At 42.3% G+C, this 20644-nt stretch overlaps 2 protein-coding genes and 1 long non-coding RNA gene across 4 annotated transcripts in view; 1 reads left to right on the plus strand and 2 right to left on the minus strand.

The window, feature by feature from the left end:
- Positions 1 to 5798, plus strand: part of Vvl (ventral veins lacking) — a 43812-nt gene extending 38014 nt beyond the window's left edge. Inside the window, exon 2 of one of the 2 annotated variants that reach the window (XM_083106967.1) lies at positions 5614 to 5798. The gene's annotated coding sequence lies outside the window, so the exon portion shown is untranslated. Of the gene's footprint in view, positions 1 to 2579; positions 2721 to 5613 lie in introns of those variants that run through there. The other variant, XM_083106966.1, reaches the window with a different exon arrangement.
- The window catches only part of LOC145976063 (uncharacterized), a 96199-nt gene that overhangs the window by 9367 nt on the left and 66188 nt on the right, over positions 1 to 20644 (minus strand). The window lies entirely within an intron of this gene.
- The window catches only part of LOC145975844 (uncharacterized), a 29063-nt gene continuing 24844 nt past the window's right edge, over positions 16426 to 20644 (minus strand). The window contains exons 2-3 of the long non-coding RNA XR_014440097.1: positions 17693 to 17782; positions 16426 to 16892 (exon numbers count right to left, since the gene is read on the minus strand). This is a non-coding gene — a long non-coding RNA (uncharacterized LOC145975844). The remainder of the gene's footprint in view (positions 16893 to 17692; positions 17783 to 20644) is intronic.

Here is a 20644-nt window from a genome sequence, read left to right on the forward strand (position 1 = left end):
TACCTGCATGCCAACACATTTTTTGCGCTTGCGTGCGCGACAGGTGATACACGCGTGACGCTCGTACGAGATTTTGGGAAATCGTGCGCGTGGAAGGGCGGCCGTGAAGTGGAACGTCAGGATTATCGTCACTGTCCGGTGCTTTTAAAGGTCCCATTAGCCACGGCACGTCATGCCGGTGGTAAAAGAGCGCAGCTGATGAATAGCGCTATGATCGCCGCGTTCGAAGGGTAAAGTCTATCCGACCGCGCCATCATTCATTATGCTTCTCTTTTACGAAATAAACCGGAGGCACGCACGACGCTTCCGTAATGGCACTTACGTAATTGCCGTGACTGTCACTCGGAAAAATCGCCTCGCTGATATACAGTGCTATTCAAGCCGCCATTAAATCGGGACATTCGAATTGTTGAGGTTTCGAGACTCCTAGCATTAAAGTTCTAAGAATTCTGAAATCTTCTAATGAGAGATTTGATTTAACACGATGTTAATATGATTTATACCGGAATAGTGCTTTACACGCGAGAGATTTTGCGATCTTCGTGGCCTTTTCATCTTCGAAACTGAATTAGTAAAGTAACAAACCAGATGTGTGCATTCATTTTTATTTATGCGACACCCATCACAAACAGTATGCCGACCACGATATGTCGTTAAACTTGCGGCTATCGCAATATGACGAGCAAACACATGAAAGCACTGAATCAGAAATCAATATGAAACGATGCGCGACGCTAACGGCGTACACGATGATTAATAGTAAACGCGTTGGCTTTTTTTCTCGTCTAATTTATTCGCCCGCGAGATCACATTTTTCCGGTGTGCACGCCTTAATAACCATTTAATGTTGTGCTAATGACGGCACTTTGCCGAGACTAATGATTTGGATCGTCCAGCGCTAACGACAGCGTCATCGACATTCAACAGTAACAGGGCCGGTGTGCAACCGCACACGTCGATTACGTTGAAGATGAAGATTTATGTAAAAATATTCCACCGCTGAATCGCGTTAATAATACGAACCCACTATTTCATTACAAAAACAACAACGACTCTCTCAGGCCAATTTCTAATCCGTCCGTGCGATTATACTCGATAATAATATAATTAATATAATCCTGATTATGCGCTACTTAAGCGATTAGATAATATATATAATCTGTTACGGAACACGCATATTGGTAGCATCCAATCAGCTGTCATTAAAGCAAACGTGTAGCAATAACGCCAGTTACGCATATTTAACATCACTTTTCTACGTATCGTTTTGGCGAGATATCCTTCGCGTTTTCAATCGCGATTTTTGCAAGCACGAGGGAAGGAAGAAAGTACCGTCATTTGTTCGAGATTCGTTATAAAAAAATACATGGATTTTACATATTTATAATAATTTTTCACTAGTGATTATATAATCTCAGCGAATTCAGAGTTTGATTTATAGCTTTCTAATTTTTTCTTCACGTGTGAGAACGACTATTTAAATTTTTATCTAGATTATACTTTATTGGACCCTTTTAACGTACGTGAAACTTGCGTATCGATATGCATGATTCGCGTGTCAGGCAACACGCGACGAGGCAATCGTGGACAATGGGCCTCGTTTCCTTAAAACGCAAAAATTAGCATTGCCTATGGGCAGAGAAACAAAGTGAGTTCGCGGTGAAAAAGAAAAGATGCCGTTCGATGCAGACGATGCATCCATGTAACAATGATAATTGCAAGCTGTTTTTTCCGTGGCACCATCGCGCGATTATTCGAAAATAAGCGTTTTTAAGGGTACACCTCTCTTCCTCCTCTCTTATTGGTTCGGCGGATCTTTCTTCGTTGTTGCCTCTCGTCCTTCGGACACACGGCTATCTTGATCATCGCGTAAAAGCCGCTGCATATTTTGATATAGCACGCTCCAAGAATGACATTTGTTTGTTCATTTTTTTCTTAAAAACAACAGGCGACTCGTAAAATTATTCAATGATTGAAATGTATGGATTTTAGTTTCTATATATTTTTTTAATATTCTACTTATTGTATGACACATTTCTCCCTTTCTTTCTTTTTCTCTTTATAATCAAATACAAATTCAATTTATCACAATACATGGACTAGATATAATAGGAATTTATAAAAAGTGGTCACTTTTGCGAGGGATAATCTGATAGATTAAATCTTTTTCAATCAAGATTTCAAATCAGTTTTATTGAATAGTAAATGCAGAATATTACGAAGGGGTTTTGGATCTGCCTGTATATCCGCGGATTCCATCTCGTGGGCCCTACGGTGTAACAAGCGAACGCGCATAATGATATTAATCAGGGCGGTGTGTTCGGCTTCCTTAAAATTGCCGGCAGGCTCAATTTCTCACTTAAAATCTAATTAGAGCTTGCCGGAGCTCGAGCTGCCGTAGGCCGACCAGAGAGAACATATGAGGGGAAGTGGGGGGGCAAGGAACAAGATCGAGAGATACAGAGAAAGAGAGAAAGAGAGAGTCCTCCCCCCTTCCTCTCTCGACACAAGCGAGCCGCGAGTTTGACCTCGGAATAAAGACGGATCCCAACCTAAGGCCCTACTTTGCGAAATTGCAGTTTCCTGCCCTCGGATTGCCGATCGTCCCCCGGACCCATTTTCGGACCCACCGAACTCGACGATGGGCCCCGACCAACCCGGCCGCCACAGCCGCCGCTCTCAGTCGGGGCCTCCGAGAACAAGTATCCAGCCGTCAAGGATCGGTCGTCAAGGCTCTTGGAACGTCCGGGACGCGTCATCGCGTCGATCGCGCGCAGTCAGGACACTCGGACGGACTCAAATATCGTCGGATTTGAGGTGAGATATTTTTTATCGTTGCGAGCAAATCTCCTACTTTGCCATTTAAGGTTTAAGTTGTTTTTTTTTTCAAATTTCCTAGCTTGAAAAAATCATGATACATCAGGTTATTTTGGAAAATGAAAGAAGAAACTATTCTTCTATTTTCATAAAAATTATTTCTCTTTAGTATCTTTTACTTGGCTACATGTTTCTGCATTTTTTAAAATTGTTGCCTTGTAGAACTAGACATGTTCCGACAGCTGATTGATATATGTTGTGCAAATATTTGATAGTTTGCGCGTTTCGGGCTTCACTCGCGGATTTCAGTAACGTTGATAACGATAAAATACGGTTCGGTTTCTCCGCGATCGATAGGCTGGTGTCACTCGTTTTTAGAATACGTCGATGTTCGATGCATAATTACATGTATCGAGCGCTAAATCACGAAGATCGCGTATATCGAGGGATGCATAGGGAGCATGCACGGAGGACGATGAAAAAAAGAGCGAGAGAGGAGGGGGTGACAGGAGCAAAAAAGACGGCCAATCGTTAGCAAGGTACAAATTTCGCCATTTGCCGCAATAAACCTTCGAAACCGCTTGTAACTTCTTCTTATGGGAGGCATGAGTAATCACCTTGTTAGCCCTTATGGCCTATAGCCCTCGTGCTTACTCCCTCATCCTTGAGAGGGACAACAGCAACAACAACAGCGAACGGATGCACGTATCGATATAAAGGAAGGAAAAAAAAACGAGAGAGAGAGAGAGAAATAAAGAAATAGAGGAGGAAAGGTAGAGAAACGATAGGGGTACCAAACACACGCGATATATGTACCCCATCGACACCGGGTGTAACGAGTCAAGTAAAGGAACTAAAAATCACTGTAAAAGGAAGAGCAAGCTAAGAATGATGGAAAAGGAGAAGGAGGAAGAAGGTTGTATAAGCAGGAAAAAGATCAATAGGGACGACAGATAGAGAAAAAATTATAAGGGGTGGAAAGATACAAACAGATAAGAGAATGGCAGATCTCGCATATTCCCCTGACGTTTCCTCCCCGCGTATTGTCCGTTCGTTTTCCACGTTAAAATCTAACTAGAACTGTGTATTGTCACTCGCATCTCTCGTATTTTGAGCGTCTCATATCACTCGTTCTCGCGGTGTTTTCCTTAATTAATATCACATTAATAAGAGAAATGGCGTTGATAGATGGAACGAGAAGTCGTCGGCAAGTGCGAGTTTGAAATGCTTGCACGCGATATGAAAGATACTTGTTGACAGTATGTAATATCGAAATCTTGATAAGAGTACCTCTTTATAGAGCTTGTTTTCGTTCCTTCCTTTAATGAAATATTTTCTTTCGACTTGATTTACTTTGCTCCTTAAAAGAATGCAATAATTATAAGCCGATATAAAACTTGTAACAACATTTATTGTGCGAAGAAAAAATTAATTAACGTGTAAAGTAGAAATACAATAAAAATATAGCAGAATTAATTAATTCTGTAGTATCATATTTATATCGATTTAAATTGACATGTAAATTAGCAGAATTAAATTTTAACATTGTTACTTACTAGGTTTTTTTCACTATACATATAATATAAAAATTGGAAACAAATTGTATGTAAATGAAATCTTTCTGGCGAACGACACGAGACAACAACCGTAGTGAGCGATTGTGTCACGTGAAGAAATAGAAATGGAGAAAACGAGCGAGTAAAAAAGGAACGCTAAACTTTGTTCTCGGCTATATAATTCTTATTCTTCTATTGTCGCTATTTCGAAATCCTATGAAGCGTTTATCGCCGTAATACTGATCGTTGATGATTGGATTTTTGTACTTGACTTTTTATGCCAGGCACGTGCCAGCTGATTTTTACAATTAGTGATTTAATAATGTTAATTTATACATACGTAAATTGCAAATGTGCGACTTGTTGTCTGATGATTATTGTTGATATTTTCTACAATCGCGCATTATGCTCATTAAGATTCGAAAAATTGACGTACGACGATGTGAAAAAAAATTCGAGAAATAATATTTTAATAGTAAAGGCATTTTACATATGATTTCTTCAAGGAATAAATTTTTAGCATAAAAATAAGTGATTATGTCCAATCATATTGAACGTAATCCAGTTATCTAATTAAGTTGTAAACTCGTATACAGACATAATTCCTAACGCGCGATTAATATTTTTCCTCGAGAGACGTTAGAGGATCGAGCGTCTCGTGTTTCTCGCGACGCGAAGAATTTCGCTTGAAACGGGTTGTCGGTCCGGGTTTGCACGACGCCTTCGGAATTTCCTTTTCCTCGTAATTCTCACCGGACCTCCAACTTCGCGATACACGTACAAACGTATACTTGGCGCACACGTGCGCCAAGAAGTCGCGTGGCCCCATATCTTAAGAGGAAACCAGGGGGGGTCCAGCCGAAGGACAGCGAATGGGGACTAACACTGTTTTATCGTGTAGCCAATTAATAACGTTTCTCCAGGGTTCCTCCAGCTCCTCTCTCCGTCCAGCAGCCTCCTCTCCGCGAAGAAGAGATCTCGCTTTAGATATCCTCCGGCTCTCTCTCGTAGACTCCCCGAAGACGACATCTCGGGCCCCGTAACTGCTCGATCTCGCGCATTTTTATTTGCGATCGTGCCGCGGGACAGTAATGAGTTGAAGCGTCACCGACGCAAACGAAATATTAACGATTCCGTATTTACGTTATCGCGACAACGTGGAGAGAGAGATGCGAGAATAATCGTACGCCGGACATTTCGAAAATCTCCAATGAGAATAAGAATTGCCTTTGTGTTTTAGCTTACAGAGTTGTGTCTCGCATCGTCCTCCTGCAAGCAATCGTTCTCCAGAATCCAGTCGCAGCCAGGCATCGTGTCTCAGTGTGGAAATACATAATTACATAGAATTACGGTATAAGTTGTGTTAAATCAATGTTAATCGCTGTAGCGAAGTGGGGTATTATAATAAATACATTATTTTATGTACATCTGCGTGTGTCACCGTCGTTTTCCCCGAGACAACCGCTCCTTCATCCACAAAGCTCGAAGCATTCCGAGTAAAGATAAGTTCTGATCGAACGGAAATCGATCGCGTCGATTATAGGATAAAATCTGTAACTTGGTTAATTGGATCGCGTAATCAACGAAATCCACGAATAGCGTAGGAAAAATGTTCAAGTCGTGACAAGACTATCTCTCGTCGCTGCGGAGCCCGAGTCTCGCTCGAGCTGGCGGGTCTCGTCGTTTAATTACAGTCTTCCAAAGTCGTTTGGAATTTGGCGACGGACTCTACGTCCCACGGAATTTGTCGAACGCGTCTAATTCCTGTTCTTCTTTTCCGCGAGGTAAACGGATCGTGTTACGATTACGAGGCAAGGTCGTAATCGCTTTTAAAGACACTTTCGGAGCTTACGGCGCGAACAACTTTTCTCCGGGACACAAAGAAGCTCGGCTTTTCTCCACGGTCGTTCCACCGTGTCTGTGTGCACCGAGGGAAAGAGTGGCTCGTAAAGAGCGCCTGCAACGGCCCGGCATCTGCGATGCGCAATTAACGAAAGGGTTTTCGCCTCTCCACCCCTCGTCCTTTTCCTCCTCGCGGCAGCTTAAAGGCCGGCCGCCACACCCGCTGACAAGACGTTTGATTTATAACGAGCTTTTACTTTTTAATTCCGACGCAAGTGTCACCGCGTTTCTTTTTTCCTCGCCTCGAGCTACCAGGAAACTCGTTGCGTCGCGAACGCGTTATGAGACGGCCTATAATTTATGCACAGTCTTATTTAGCTCCTCGAGTTTTTGCGTAATAACGTTGAACGCCAGCGTTGAGATTAATCGTAGATGTGAAAATCTCAATTGCGCTATCGAATCGAGAAATTAATGCGCTGTCATCTTCGAACAAATATATCAAAATTTTTTAAAGAAATAATATTTTGTCACGTTTCTTTATATATTCTAATAATAATATATTTCTAGTAATAAATACATAGCTAATATTAAAAATTAAAACTACAAACTATATCATCTGAATTTTTATTAATCCTTAATTATATTTTCTGAAAAAGATTTAAATTTCGGGACGTATTAATAATACGGAAATGCACTTATATATTACAAGACACGTTCGAGAGAGCTTATTAAAGCATCGCGGCTCGCCACAAGTCGCAGAAATATTCGGTCGCCCAACTTTTCAGCGAGTATCATTTCCGTAGCTTTAATTGTCGAAAGATAACGCCGTGGAAGGCAAGAAGCGGAACGAGGGAGGAAAGAGGCTAGAGATCGTGTCGTGAAAGTTTGAAGCTCTCGGTGGGTTCGTGCTTAACTCGGGATTTGGGACTCGAGGGGTACTTAACCCTCGGGATGGGTTATGAAATGACTTTATGGCAGATCAGAGGCTTGCTTTAGATTGCATAAGGGGGTCCAGGAGTAACGCGCGCAAGGGTACGCGCCTAGGTCTCCATACGATGTCATGTCCGAGCTCGGAGAACGATCTCTATGATGATGACAACGAGGAGCCAGGCCCGAGAGAATTCCGCAAATGGAATCCTGATTACGAATAACATCGTCCTTGCGAAATCTCGTCAAACTCGTCACTCATGGATCAGCTGCGCATCGATATCGGTAAGTAAAATCTTTCATTTTATTAAACCTGTATAATTTAACATAAAAGAATAGTTTGTTGTATGAATAAATAGGGAAAAAATACATGTTATAATTGCAACTAGGTATTATAGCTTGCGCGCAGATATCTCGTACAACGTTTGCTTTAGAGCGAAGGTTATTCGTTTGAGCACCCTTTTTATGATTTTAAGGAGCTGACGTAGTCGGATTCGTAATCGCGCTACGTAACATCAAACGTCTGACTTTGCGCGATTATATGCGACATATTCGCTGTATTTTAAAAGGCTGCGCAGATTAATTTATCTCAAAGAGAGCAAAAAAATTAATTTAATACGGAGGTTTTTATCCTAAGAAAGTTACACGAGTATTTTATTGCGTGTCTTCATTATGCACATTTATGCGTAAACTACCACGAAATAGACGCGCGTCGCTATATAATTCTGCATTTAACGAGAAGCTGACATTAAAGCTGACGTAATGAGACAGATGCTTCTAGCATTCACAACAACAATGTCTGGTTCAATATATTAATCGTAAATTGTTTCTTTTAATTATATTAAATATTTACTAGATCGCGCGATTGTGTTTTTTAGAAAAATTTATAGATAATAATTATAATAAGTTAGATTTCTCTCCTCTATATCGCCCGATTATTTAGAAATTTCAATCAATAAGTATAATTCTGTGCCTCTTATTGCACTTATTACAGAATATTATATCTTAACCAATTATATCACGGATTATGTGAGATATGGTGATCATTTTCCGCTGAAAAAATACCCGAAATTTTTGTGACGATCCGTAGCGACTCGTCTCTATTCGCGTGACGACAGATACGCGAGATAGCTCAGGTTTGAGCACCTCTTGGTGTAATTTTACGTTGCCGTGGGGTGGCTAAAGCTAACGCAGTGGGGTAGATGGTCGGTGGTATGCCCAGTAGCCAATTCCCGGCTTTGGGCTCGACTCGGCGGGTCCATTCATCGCCGTGCATTACGTGACCGGTTTACCAATCCAGCCCTTCCTGCACCATCACCCCCGCTGCCGCCGCCGCCGCCGCCGCCGCCGTCGCCACCATCACCACCACCGACGTTCCGTCTATATACCTCTTTTCCGCTGCGAGGGCTGCCGGGTACGTACCTGTGTGTACGTGTATCTGCCAAACAACCCCCGGAGTCATATCGACCGGCTCGAATGGCCCGAACTCCCTTCGCGATTCCGAAATTCTCTCGTAAACGATTTTCCAAGGTTTGATTCCGCTACCCGTTTTACCCCGCTAAAAAAAGCTTTGACGGCATTCGACGGTTTTCTCGCGCCCGTTACTTCCTTGGAACGTGCGAGAAGGACGAAAATAAATTATAAATTATGTATTTGTAGCGCGTGGCGTGAAAATTCGCAGTCACGAACCATTAGTCAGCGATAATAATTAATTATCTTCGATTAGAGACATGTGTAATCTCGGGCTCTGAGATCCGGGATATTATTCGCGCTTATGAAAGTTTAGGACGGACTCGCCGCGGACAAATCGACCGGTTAGGTTGCGAAAAGAACAGCATCGGCGAGTATACACACACACATATATATATATATATATATATATATATATATATATATATATATATATATATATATAGGCACACAGACATGTTTCTAAAGTAATTATTCCGTCTATAAAACGGCCCGGCACGAATTTCCGTGACGAATTGCTCGCGATATCCAGTGCAAGCAAACGAAACGCCCACGAAGAAGAGGCCGAACCGGCTGAATCCTCGCGAGAGAGGAGACTTTTGAGAGGCAAGTCTTTAGAGGAAGGCGTCACGTCCCGCGTCTGATGACGACGGCACGTTTAACTTTGAGTCTTGAGCGAAGCAGCTCTGGGGTAGGGGGAGGAGGGGGGAGGAGGAGGAAAGGAAGGTTCACTTCGATCAGCTCGGTTTCTACACGATGATGACATGTTAATGTATGGATGCGTAGTACATAAGCGTGTCTGGAAGGAGGTACCGAAGGAGAACACGCCGATGCTAAGCACGAGCCAAAGCAGACAGCCCTCTCCTTCCCTTGTGTCCTCCGCTGGGCCCCGCGACACCCCTTTCGTGGCGGATGGGTTTCTTTTCGGTTCAAGACGAACGGGCCCCGACGTCGTCCCGAGTCATTGTCGCCCTGCCTTCTTCATCTGCATACAATGCTGGAGACATCCGAACCGTCCTCCCTTCCTCGCTCTTCCTCTCCCGTTAAACTATCTCCTCTCTCCCTTCCCCCACCGTCCCGACGTATCATCGGGATATCGTTAATACGACCGTCCGTTGAAATTATCGAAGGAGAAACTAAAATGAGCACGCCGAGTGCGGATAGAGAGGTCGGGTTTTGGATTAAAGATGACGTCTAAATTAATCGAGCAGGCTTTCGAAGCGTTGAATGTCGCAACGACTAGTCGAAGAATTTGTACTGTTAGAGGAGCGGCTTATTAAACAGGGTGTGTCTAAGCTTGCTTTTAGCTTCCTCTTTTATAATTCTCGAAGTAATATGAAATATAATGAATAACGTGGACGCGTCAAACATTATCGAAAGTCGACCACAAACGTCAATTTCAGTCAGAAGGACGGAGGGGAGGAAACTCGATTAAGAATCTGACGTCGGGATAATAACTATTAGTCGCGCTCCCTTTTGAACTAAATAGAGGCAACAGTTGCGGTTTATGAAATTAAATCGCCGCTGACTTCTGGAACGAAAGTCAGCCTGACGCAGACCATAATGTTCTAACACATTCTTATATTCGCGCGGAAACAATCTCTATTATTCTCTCTCTTATAACTTTCATATATAATATGTCATTTTATGAATAATATGTGCAATTTATTTTTGCAAAAATATTATTTTTATGAGATAAAATCAATTTCTTTGCGATTAAGAAGCGGCGTCCAAAAAAATATTGTAAAATTTTGTAGAATTTGTGTATTATTCACTTCGCAAAACTCTCATTTTAATAAAAACTTAAGTTTATGTAAAGATCGGTTTCATATTTACATCGCTCCAATGTTTTATACAGAGTGAAATAATGTAAAAGTTTTTAACGACGCCGATGAGAGGAGGGGAGGGGATCGAAATGCTGCTCGCATTTGTCAGAAAGGCAGGATTTATTTTTGGAGGGTTCTGTAGAGCGACACTCGGCCACGGTGTATAATATCCAGCACGAGTGCAGCCACCTTTATCTCTTCTATTAACCCCCGCGAGGTAATTAAATTAAATGATCCACGGTCCCTCGATCATCCGGCTCGTAAGTGCCTATTTATTCCGGCACCCTTCGACGAAAATGAAAGCTTTTGCGGACGCGTGCTACACATCAGTCTAGATTCAAAGAAATGAATGCCTTGTAGTTGCATTGCACGTACTTGTATAATTGTTTCTCGTTTTCAAATGTTTTGTGATTCTTTTCCACGACGATAATTAATTTTAGGAATAAATGCAAATTTGTTACTTCACTCGAAATATATAATATATGTAATCTCTTTTTAGAGAAATTAAAAAATATTTCTATAAATTGCACGAGAGTCAATTCGCGAAACAATGCTTCGTGCTTCGAGATTTAAGTGATAATCGTAAAATCGAACCAGATAATCCAGTCGTTTCGCATCCCACCGCGTTATCTGATTCGCCGCAGGAATTTCGAAGGATGAAAGAATTTCGAAACATCTGGGTCGAGCACCGCAGTCGCTCGTTCCTTTGCTCGTTCGCTCGAGGAATACATAGAAAACGCGTCGTAAGGTACGGAGGGCCCCTTCTGCCCCGAGATCGACCTTCCGACGAGCGCAAGCCACGAGAAAGAAAACGGGGGGTGGCACCGAGGGGGCCCCCGACATGCCACGGTTGCGCACGTGTTAGATAGAGGGTCGACCGGGCTGAGAAGCTCCCGAGGGAGCTACGTACCATTTTGCATAAATCGCGAGACACCCCGTCGTAGCAGAACCTCGGGGAGATTCTGGAATAGGTTGAATCCACCGGCGCTGCGCGATCAGAAGGGATGAAAGTGCCAGAGGTACCGAAGGCACTCGATATTTTACGCCCTTTTTTTCTTTTTCTCCCTTTCTACTGCGCGCGGCGAAAAATACGCATGAAAATGTTGAGACGGAATTCCATCTTTCCGTTTCGTGGAGGCGGTGCTCAATCTAAATAATGATTATCGTTAGATTCGTTAATATTTATCTTACTAAAGTTCATCGTATCTATATTCAAGATAGTCGATGGGAAAAAAAAGCAAAAAGCAACGTAACAATATAGTCTTGCGAATTATATGTAAAAAGATTTTCTGTATTTTCTGTAATTTTCGCGAATTGACTCGTGCAATTTATATAAAAAATATTTTTTAATTTCTCTAAAAAGAGGTTATATATATTTCTGACGTAAAAAATTTGCATTTATTCCTAAAATTAATTATCGTCGTGGAAAAGAATCACAAAACATTTACACACATACATATGTAGAAATTGTACAAATTAAAAAAATATATATTTATTGGATTATATTTTAAAAAATTAGCTAAGAGATTTTCGATTGTACGGTGGATGAGTTGGGTGACTGGGAAGAATCATATTCATACGAGATTTACCCTTCTTCGTGACGCAGCTTAATTCAACAATAACGACAATATGTTCTCTCTCTCGTTGTAACGGAGCAGTATTGTTTTATAGCCAGCGCGATAACTTTGAACGGGCTCCTGGTATGGGGACGCGTGTTCCCCGCGTATGTTCAACGGGGGGTGTGGGTGCCCATGGTGGCCCGAAATGAAACGCAACAATAGCTCAGGGTGTAGTTAATGCTCGTCCTTTCGCGAGGATCGTTAGGCCACAAATTATGTGTCTCTCGAAACTTCTGTTTTTTCGGAGGGTTGCTACGTTTTTTTTTTTTTTTGAGCATCTGTGTACACGATTTTTATTCAATTCTCTAAAAGTCGATTTCGTCTAAAATATATATTTGCGATCAGCCGACGATGAACTTGTTGGCGAGTAACGACGCTTCTTATCTCGTGTTTGTTTCTAAAATAATGGCGTTTATTCGCCGACATCTATTTGCGGAAATTCGTCTCTTTTTGCCATTAGCATTGGTACTACTTCCAACGTGTTCTCCTTTTACAAGTGTTCGTGGTGGCCATTCCCGGAGACGGGATCGTTTACGAGCGCGCTCGAACGATCGACAGACTGCGATCGGTGATTGAATGCCCGATAAGGTGACTCCCGTAAAACTGGTAAATCGGCATCCCTAGTTGTACTTTGGGTATTGCATCTTGTTGTTGCATCACTTTCGCGGCGGGCTTGTGTTATGTTCAAACATTTCTCGATCGATCAACAAATACTACGACACACTTAATTATAAAATTTAATTTTCTAATATATAAAAAATGGGTCATTGCCGATTATTTAATCAGATTAATTATTCATGCATATAATTAATAGAAATTAAGAAATTATATTGTATCGTTTTTTAGAAGTTATATCCACGTGTGTAATAGAAAATATTTAAATATTTTCTTCATATATAAAATAATTTTTAGCCTTATAGCCTTTGGGTTAAGTAACCAGCGAAACTTAAGATAAAAGCCAGATACATGATCCATCGAATATTTCGTGAAAACATCTCGTACAGCACGCTAGGGATTAATTTGCTTATCTCGACGTATTGGCGGTGGAACCATTTGTCGCGGTTATCGGTTATTGCTCGACACTTTGGAGATTCGTGCCACTTTGCTAGATTCAGGTGCAACACAAAATTTCGGGGAAGGTGTCGGGATGTGTGGTTCCGGCAGATGAGCGGGCAGGTAGTCGGTCGGTCGAGCACAGGCTTACGCAAGTCTCATACCCATAAGTTAAGATTAACCTTGCTTAGCGGTGCCCGGGGAAGCGGGCCAGGGGGGACCCCGAGACCGGGTAACGAATGAGGACATTTGACGGGATTAATTTATGTCCAGTTTGGTAACCGAACGCGACGATACGCCCAGCCCAATATCGGACGAGAAGACGCAGTGAGATAGACGAGAGAGATGAGAAAAGGGGGAGCGGAGGGGGACGAGAGTAGAATACGTACAAATATCATCGTACGCTGGCGCGTTCGACCGGGGACTTCGGTTTTAGGGAATAACAAGTTTCGTCCGCCCCTTCTCTTCTTGCCCTCAACCTCCTTTTTCTTCTCCTCACCTCGCTAGATTCCGGTGTGATCTTCGAGTTCCCCAACTCGCAAACCTATGGGGTTAACGGTGAATGGACCATCGGCGTTGCCAAACCGGACACAACTCTGTGAAACTCGTTTTTACGTGGAACTCGAGAACTTCTTCTTTTTCTTTTTCTTTTCCTTCAGCAGCTGCCGGAAAGAGGGGGAAAGATTTGCTTTTTTCGCAGTGTCATTGATTCGAATCTACGCGTATGATTCGATTCGCAGAGAATCTCAAGATGGATCCTCTCCGGTTGTTCCTGTGTAAAACGGGCGCGCCGAGATAGAATCGATAGGATGGCTATTGAAAAATCTGCTTGAACCGATCTCACGAGATAACTGCATTTCTCGAGCACAGATACTTCGTTCAAGGGGGCAATATTATCGGGTCGATTCTGAAAAAATTTTAAAATGATTAGGGAAACTTTCACATTTTCAAATTATCTCTTTCATTAAAAAATCATGTCAAATATTTATGATAATATTATTCAATTTTTTTCGTGCAATTAATTAATATAAAATATAAAACTATTAAAGAAAGAAAGAAAGAGAGAGAGAGAGAGAGACTCTCGTATTCTTAAAATAAATATGCCTCCTGGTTGTTTTCAACAACGTATACCGTTTTACCTGACTTTGTCATTGCCGTTTGTCAAGTCGCAGGTTAAATCTATGCGCGAAACGGATCCTGCGAAATTCCATAAGTCGTGAAATTCCGTTCGGAGACGCGCCCGTTCCTGCCGTAAATTAAGCGGTTGGCACAGTTTCGCGGACTGCCCTGTTCACAGGTACGGGTCTACATCGCGACTTTAATATACCGGCTTGTAGCTCTCTCGTAACCACGTTCCGGCTCGTCTTTTATTCATCGGCAGGAGAGGGTCCCCGTAGGGGGGACGGGCGAGGACACCAGGCCAGATGCCCCGAGCATCGCGGGCACGAAGCCGCGTCCTCGAAGGCGAGAGAATAAGGGTTGCGAATTCCCTCGTCGCGCGAAGGAAGGAGAGTAGGCGAAGGGGGCTTGAGCCGATGCCCCCGTCGCGTCGCGAGGCAACACGGTGGTTAAAACCGCGAGTTTATGCGCATTCCGACAGCGCGCGTCGTTTCGCCGGGATATCTTCCTACCTTCGCGCACCTTTTTTCGCTTCCTACCAACAACAACACACCTTTCCCCGCGTCCCCCCCCCCTCCCCCGGATATCGGGTTTTGGATATCTCTCGGATCCGATTCCAGATGCCGAAGTGGGTTACCGGCTCCGATGCCGCGTTCACGTTTCGTGCGGCGCGCGAGTAAACTCGACGATATATAATCGCCGATAGCCCCCATCGGAATATTCGATTCGACGCTCGTTCCCCGTGGCCGGTTAGGAATGATTCTTACGCTCTTTATCGCGGCGAATCTTTATCTCTGGATAAAGTGTCCGAAGAGTTGCCGGGAATTGTCGTAAGGTACTCGGAAGAGGACTCGTTTTACTTGCTCCTTAGACATGACGCGGCTTTTTATGGGAGTGCGATGTGTGTCGATTTTACAGCGTACGGTAAGGCAAACTGTCCGCAGGTGTTAATGCAGTTACGTCCAACACTAAATTCGCATTGAATTATAAACCTCGCTCGATTTTTGATAATTGATAGCAACGAGACTTGAAAGAAAGAGACGAAGGGAGAATAAAAGAAAGAGAAAGGAAAAACTAGCCCATAAAAATAGTCTCTCATATTAATAATCGTACACGATTTTTTTTACGCTAACGCGTTTTCGCAGGTTTCACGATAAATCAATTTTTAGGTATCTCGAAATCCAGTTTCAAAAGTGGGTTAGTGTCTTCCGGTCAGATGTTTATATGTCATGTGGTGAAACTGTCCGATTCAATCGACTAATTTGTCCACACTTTCATGTTACCTGTCCGTTCAACGCACCGGAAATTATCAGTCTCGATAAAGATTGAATTTTTCACTTTTTTCTTTTTTCTACCGTGGGACCGATAAATTACTAATCAAGAGATACTATCGCGCACACGTTAATAAGAAGCTTATTTGCGGAAAATACTTGCACACATTGTGTACGGTTTAGCATTTAATAACAAATATCAGTTTTGCATTTAACGTAAAAGTTATGCCAATAATATCGATATGCATGACAATAATAAAGAAAAATTCGGGATCGCTGCACATGACACAATGCACATTTTTTAAAGAGTCGTTGATTGCGAAGAGCGAATTAACAATTATCGCAAAAGATTATGACTGAGAGCTCATCCATTCTTCAAACACACATTTTATAAAACAATCTTCGCATATTTATTACAATCATTCATATGTATTTTTTATGACATAAAAAGATGCTCCGGATTTTTTAAATATTTATTATAAAATTTATTATAAAAAATATATTATAAAAAATTTATTATAAAAAATATTTATTTCTTCATATAAACAAAATCAATGCATCAAGCAATAAAGATTATTTTAACACTCTGTATAAGATCAAATTATTTTTTTTTTATTTATTCACTTTTTATAGATTTCGCAGTAATATCACATAAATCAACTTACTGAAAGATGTAAAAGGTTAAGATCAATGAGGTTTTATCGCGAAATTATAATGTGACTCGCTGTTATGATTTCCACATTCTCGCGTTGCGGAATGATGTCAGAGGATCAAGCAATAAAGGTTATTTTAACACTCTGTATAAGATCAAATTATTTTGTTTTTAATTTATTCACTTTTTATAGATTTCGCAGCAATATTACATAAATAATGGAAACTTATTGAAAGATGTAAAAGGTTAAGATCAATGAGGTTTTATCGCGAAATTATAATGTGGCTCGCTGTTATGATTTCCACATTCTCGCGTTACGGAATGACGTCAGAGGAAAACATCCTACAGGGATCTCGCGTGAATACGTAACATATAATTTTCGCATGTTGCGCACTTGTCGGAGCAGCATTTACGTTTTACATCGCTAATCGATAAGCAGTTAATTAAGCGGTGTTACATATGTTGCGAAAAAAAAGACGTCTTTTACGCAATACGGGACAAGTCTGGTCTGGAACGATTTGTGCCTGGTACTCCACCGTCATCATGAAGAATCTCTTAAATCGTTCGTCTAATTACGATTTGACGAGCTCGCACTCGCGTGACCCGCGGCTGTTCGCCAGGAAGACGAGGTCTGCGTCTTGTCATTCATTGTCCCGATTATTGGTCATTAGAAAGCATGATCGATGATCCAAGCGCAAGGAGTTCTCAAATTTTATATAAAGCCTGTAGGCGATGTAGGCCTGTAGGTTGAATATAGAATAAATATTTTTGATTTTTGATACGTTTTTATATAAAAATTTATATAAAAATTAAATCGAATATAATGGAAATCTATTTTTAACTCCCTTTTATATAAAAAAGAAATATTTCGATATTTTTTCGACAGTCTCCTGCCGTGTATTTAATACTTATACACACTTCCGTTCGTTCTCGCAACGAACCATTTCGTACGTAGGATGGCTCGTTAAAAGCGATCGGTCGATTTATTTATCGCGAGAAGACGGCTTAGAAGAGATTGGTCCGAGCATCCGGTGTCCGGATCACCCGGATGATTGATAGTGATTTGGCGGATAGTGATCTAGAGACGCAAGGAAATGTGCTCCTGATCGAAAGCAAGAAGAGAAAAGAGAGAGAGAGAGACAGAAAAAAAGCTAGAGAAAGACGGAGAAGAGGAAAGAACGGCGAGAAGTTAGGTTCTCCTTGTTCGGTCAGCGAGAGGATAGACTAAGACAGTCCAAGAGGCAGAGAGGTGACTTCTGCGGGACGTACAGGAAACCTATTATCCATGGCGGGCAACGGCTATCGGCGAGCACCATCTTTCCGTGTGGGTGTCCGCGTCCGGACGCCCTTAAGACCCCATAAGTCGAGAGCCACCCCGTCGAGAAAACCGCCCCCGCGGAGTAACGGACACCACTAGACACCTCCTTAGACACCCTTTCAATTTCCTATATACCCGATAATCATCTGTCCGACCGGATCTCGCCGCGGGAAGGATATCGTCGTGTGTTCGCGTTTCTTTCTCTTCCCCTGATATATATACCTTTTCGGTCCACTCGCAGCTTCCCTCGAAGGGACTCCGATTGGCCCAGATAAATCCTTTATCGGTGATGAGCTTGGTAGAAAATCCCAGCTGATTACTTATTATTGCCCCTCAATTGCTACGAGAATGACATTGTGGAATAAATTATACACTTACTGTAGATCAGATAGAGTCGAATAAAAATCTGCTTTGCTCGTTAATTAAAAAAAAGCAAATTAATTTTTTCTACCTTTCCTCTCCTCAATAATTACGTCATTATTAATAATTACTTACTGTTATAAATACTGTTATTCAAACTGCAGACATTATAAAGTTTTACTCGATATGAGTGGAAAAAGAAATTAAAAATTATTCATATCAAATTATTAAATGACGTGCGCGGTAAAAAGTATCTATATAATTATATATATAAATATCGATATCGTTCGTTCGATTCTTCGACGAGAGAAGACTGGGAGTCTTCTGTCTGTAAGAACATCGGCCTGGTAACGGCTGCTCGTGCGCGAAAGAGATCGAAAACGAGCCACGGACATATTGTTTCCCTCGCGGGGTGTAATCTATAGCGCTTAAATTTTCTAAAGTACTCAATCACCCGGCGTATTTTCATGCAAACGCCGTCTCACGGGGATACCTCCCCTCCTCTCCCTCTCGTATCCCTGGAGAACCACCGAGAACGGACGTACAATAAAGCCGTGACGTATGAATCCACCGGCGAAATAAACTTCGCGCGCATATTATTAGCCGTTATTCCCGGAGACTTATGCCGGCCCCTTAACCACGGCCCATAAGGCCCCCGAGGTCGATACATCCGCGCGTATCGCAAACGTATCCTTCCTATCTGTAGGATCTATATTTCATTCGTCGTTCGTGATTTTAATCTCGATATACAAGTGTAATGACATACGAGGAAAGCTTCGGCTTTGATAAAATATCGACGGATGTAATAAGACCGAGTGTACCCCTTCGATTAAACCATCGTTCAAATATCGAAGTATCTCAGTGTTTCGATTTTATATATCTATGAAAAATTTTTAATTTTTTTATACGTATATATGTATGTATTAAAATATGAAAAAATAATTATTTAATTTGTCGGTGAAATGCGTCATCTTTGGGAGGAAAACAAGATGTTTTATCACTCATCGTATTCAGCGTTAATACGTCTCCGTGCATACCGCGCGGTGCTTGAAAAGGCGCAGCGTGTAAACTGTCCAATAAGTAAGGCCCCGAACATGGGGGCCTCACTTGTAGACCTCCGCTCCTTGTACTTTGCGCATACATACTGTTACCTGCGTTTATAACGTATGGCGCGCGCATTTGTACGTAGGCGCGGGAGGAAGGGGGGAGGGAAGGGGGACGGGGACGCGCGCACGGTGAGACCCCGGGCCCGGCGCTATAAAGAATATCCGAGAGACAAGAATAAAATCCGGTTGACTTATTTGAACCGCCGCGATGGAAGGACGAGGGGCGAGGAGCGAGCAGGTAGCGGGAGGAGGAGATTTGCGAGATTGGAAGGGGCCCTTGCGAGCGCGGACCTCTTCGTGTACCAACGGGTCTTACAGAAGCGGTGGCCGAATACTGCTATATTGCGCGACCTTTGTGATCCGAGCACATGTGCCCACACACGTAGAATCCCTCGCATGGGATTCCGTCATACGCGGTAAAGACGTTACACGAAATGTTTCACTCGAGCAATATTTATAACTCGAGAAATATTTATAATTTTCTTGCCGCGTTCCCCGAATATTTTTCTCATCGAGTATATTATATGTACTTGTAGAGCGCGCATACATTAGTCGTGAACTCTGTCCTTTGTCGAACGAGTAAGTTGCTATTCGAAACGCGGTCTGTAAAAGGCTTGTATCCTTGATACATTGACCATGCCCCGATAAACGCCTAGGTTTTCCAGAGAAAGGTATTCCCGCGATAAATCTCACGTTTGTTGCAACAAGTATGCTATTTTCGTACCGCTTATCGAACGTTAAGCGATCTAAAAAGATCGCGAGTTACGTGACACATTTACTCTCGATGATGAATTTTTTCAACTTTTTCTCATGTATATTATTTCTCCATCTCGCGATCATAAATATCAGTGATCTATAAATACTTGAGATATTATCGAGAAATATAGTCAACAGTAAGATTTTCAATCGTCGAACAAACTTCAATTTAATCATTATTTCACTGCAATTCGCGCTGTCATGTTAATCGATAATCTCCAAGGCAATGTTCCCCGACTTTATTCCATAAGTATCATCCTGGACATTGAAAATGCGAGGCGTCTAACTGTTGTCCGCAGATCCGATGAAGTGGGCAATCTCGTGAGGTGGAGATGATCCGCGATCGGCGACGCGTCGAATGCGTGAGGCGAGGTACACGTGGGTACACGGGTCCTAAGAGTGGATGAAAGACGCTGCGGCACTAAGTGACGGTAATTATCGTAAAAACAGTGATTTTTCGCAGTATTTTCTAACCAGCTATTTTTAGAGACCGAGTCACGTCGAGTCCGGTCTCCTACAAGGTTCTCGCTTCTCGTGCGTGCACGCACGTCTAGGCGACATTCTCGCGTGCGCTCGCGTGCACGCACGTTAACATACGCACACATCAATCTGCATGGTATGTGTATACGTGTTCGACCACGCCAGACTTCCTAGTTTCGAGAAATCGGTCGTCTGGCGATCCGAGCAATGTACGCTTTCGTGCCGAATCGCTCCTTTCCTTTTGTCACCGTCTGGGTGTTCGCTGGCATCGGCTTTCCCCGGGATACAGAGAAGCTCGAGTACGCTCCTGACGATCATCGCATAGTAGTTGGATAATTAGTTGTGTAAGATTTGTTTTGATCAAGTTGAAGCCGATCGATTAATCGACTTGGTGTGACATTTGGTCGATGTTTTTTGACGATCTATGAGTGAGCGAGCGGGTATATTTGTTGTCGTGATGTTTTCATGAGTC

The sequence above is a fragment of the Camponotus vicinus genome, unplaced genomic scaffold (genome assembly GCF_025532165.1).
Source record: "Camponotus vicinus isolate PSW18456_S1 unplaced genomic scaffold, iyCamVici1.0 SCAF_8, whole genome shotgun sequence".
In the NCBI taxonomy this organism is placed as follows: domain Eukaryota; kingdom Metazoa; phylum Arthropoda; class Insecta; order Hymenoptera; family Formicidae; genus Camponotus; species Camponotus vicinus.